Below are 3,036 nucleotides of genomic sequence, written 5' to 3' on the forward strand. Positions count from 1 at the left end.
AGGCTCAGGTGCTACAAAAGACTTGAAAGCCAAAGTGATTGGGGCTGTGGCAGAGGAGGGACAGACAGAACAAGGAAAACTGAATTTTCTGCCATGAGGGATTCATGGGCTTTAGAAAGTTTGAGAAGCTGGTACTGAACCTATCTTAACTGCTCTTTCGAGCGAGAACTAGAAAGCTTTTTATAAACCGAGGTTCTGGGGCGTTTAGACCGGGGGGAAGTGAGAGCAGTGCCACCATCGGGGCTGACCTGATTGGATGTAATATCACTAAGGGGATATCAACAATTATATCCTCCATAGAGAAAGAACAAAAAAGAGAGACTAAAAATTAGTGTGTATAAAAAAAAAAAAATGTAATTAATAAAATGAAATATAGTCTCTGCGCACAAGATAAATTCGTATTGAAAAATACAAATTCACCTAAGCGCATGCTAATTAAAAAACCACTTAATTAAAATCAAATCACTGCGCCCTTCTCGGCGCTTCGTAGAAAATCACTTAAGTTTTGCAAAAGCGCCTTTCTCGGCGCTTCAGTAAAAAGAAGTTGAGCACGGGGGTTGAAAATTAGCGAACACTAAAAAACACAACCGCACACGACAACGACTTGGAATGAACTATGACCAAATGTTCACTGACTAAAGTTTAGTACCTAAGTACTATTATGCACTCGCCGTGATTTAAGTGTTCAATAGTTTGAACACCTGAAAACGGTTTGTGTCCTGGCTATTTTTTTTTTTTTTTAAAAAATATATATAAATTTATTTTATTTGACTAAATAAATTTTTATAAGAGTAACTAGCTAACAATAATAATAAGCTACTAAACAATTTTCATCCACAATTATAAAGAATTTAATCAGAAATCATGCAATTTAATTTATCACGCATTTCGGACAGGTTGCGACCAAAGATAGCAAGGTTTTAGACGCTTAAGGCGACGTGTTGGTGCTATTGACGCCAGTTCGTTAGTTTCATCATTCGGATGAGAGTAGAATCGCTGCAGGCGCATTCTTGCATATCACTGTATTTCTTCCACCACCGATGCAGATCAGAGTTTCTTATGTGCCATGGTGCATTTGTCACACCCCTTAATATAACGTTTTGGAATTTTTGTATGATGTCAACATGTGTACTGCTAGCGCATCCCCAGAGCGGAATACCATATGTCTAAATTGGTTTTAATATTTGTTTGTAAATTAAAAGCTTGATATAAATTGGCAGTTTCGACTTCTTTCCAATAAGCCATTTGATTGATCTGTATTTTATATTCAGTTCATTTCTCTTTTTTTTACATGTTCATTCCATCTCAGCTTTGCATCCAATGTCATACCGTGCATAGGTATGGTCGGCTGTTGTTCAAGTAAAGGCAACATCTGTTTGAGCATAATCTTTTCAAATACTTTTGAAAGCACAGGTAGGAGAGCTATTGGCCTATAGAAGCTAACCTCGTTTGCATCTTTCCCCGGTTTAGGGACCATAATAATTTCTGAGATCTTCAAAAACGAAGGGAGATATTTCAATCGTAGAACAGCATTGAAGATGTTAGTAAATTTTACTACGCAGTTAGCTGGGATTTCTCTAAGTTCTGCAGTTATGAGATCATATCCTGGTGTTTTTTTTAGCTTTAAGTTCGTTCTTTATTATCATCATTACTTCAAGCTCGCTAGTTAGCGGCAAATTGTTTATGCTGTTAGTACCCAGATTACATGTTTCAACACTATTCTGACTACCAGAAATAGAGAATACTTTTGTTAAATTCTCAGAAAAAACTGTAGCTTTTTCTTTATCACTATTGGCCCATTGGCTAGTACAGGTCTTTATTGGTGCGTTTTGTGAGGCTGGACGTTTTATATTTCGAGTGCATTTCCACAAGGAGTAATCTGTGCTGCGATCATTTGTCAAACCAGATAAGTATGAATGGAATTGATTATTTTTAAAGCGTTTGATCTCAGAGGTAAGTTCTTTAGTCAGCTTATTTAAAATAGCTTTATCTGCTGGGGATCTCGAATGTTGCCACTTTTTCCTTATTTTACGTTTTTTTTTATAGTAGTTCTAATATGGCTGTTGGATATCTATGCGGATAGTTTGATTTCTTCCATATAGGACTGCTTAACCACGCGGCTTGTTAAAGCTTTTTTTGTAAGGTCTATAATTTCGAACTCCACATCGTCTTCACCGTAAATTTCAGTAGAAGCCGAAATATTATTAGAAAGGAATGTTCTAAAGTAATTCCAATCAGTTGACTTATTGACAATTTTAGTCGCCACGTTGTTAACAATAGGAGAGCCATTTTTGGCCATCACTTTATTTCGTTGGAGTTTTTCATTCTTCTCTTGAATTATTTTATTTCTTTGCTTTTGGAGCTCCAAAAGCTACACAACCTCTGTAATTGGCTGGATGTTCTTCCCCGTAGTTGCAGTATTTAGGTTGTTGCTGATCAGCCTTTCTGCATTCTATTGTCTTATGGCTAGTGAAATATCGTTGGGCCTGTGACAGCAAATAGTCATCAAGCCGTTTGATATTGGCGGAGTTATAGATAAATTGGACTGAGTAATGTTTGGCGTTTGGCTTGCACTTGTAATTAATACAGTCGCTAAGGATCTTTCGTTTAAACGTACGAAGGTGTTCTATCTGAGCCGAGGAGATACCTGACCAGATGGGAGAGTAGTAAGTGAGAAGGGGTCGAATAAGTTGCTTATAGCACAGGAGTTTAACTTGAACGTTAAGCTGGTTGTGGCGTCGTAACGCGTTTTTAAGGCTCAGATGGCGATGGGGACACATTCTTGACAATGTGGTCAACGTGGGGATTGAAGTTATGTTTGGGGGAAAACATAACTCCAAGATATTTGAACTTATTGACAAGTTTGATAGGGGATCCATTAAGCATAAGCTTAATGTTAGAGGGGTTGTAACTCCTAGGGCGATTGTGAGCGCTGCCAGTGAAGGCAATAGCAGAGACTTTGAGGGGGTTGAGTTTGAGCTTCTACTTATGGTAGAAGCTAGAAAGATTTCCTAAATGCTGGTTTAAGGAGTTTGA

The sequence above is a fragment of the Teleopsis dalmanni genome, chromosome 2 (assembly GCF_002237135.1).
Source record: "Teleopsis dalmanni isolate 2A chromosome 2, ASM223713v2, whole genome shotgun sequence".
Lineage (NCBI taxonomy): Eukaryota > Metazoa > Arthropoda > Insecta > Diptera > Diopsidae > Teleopsis > Teleopsis dalmanni.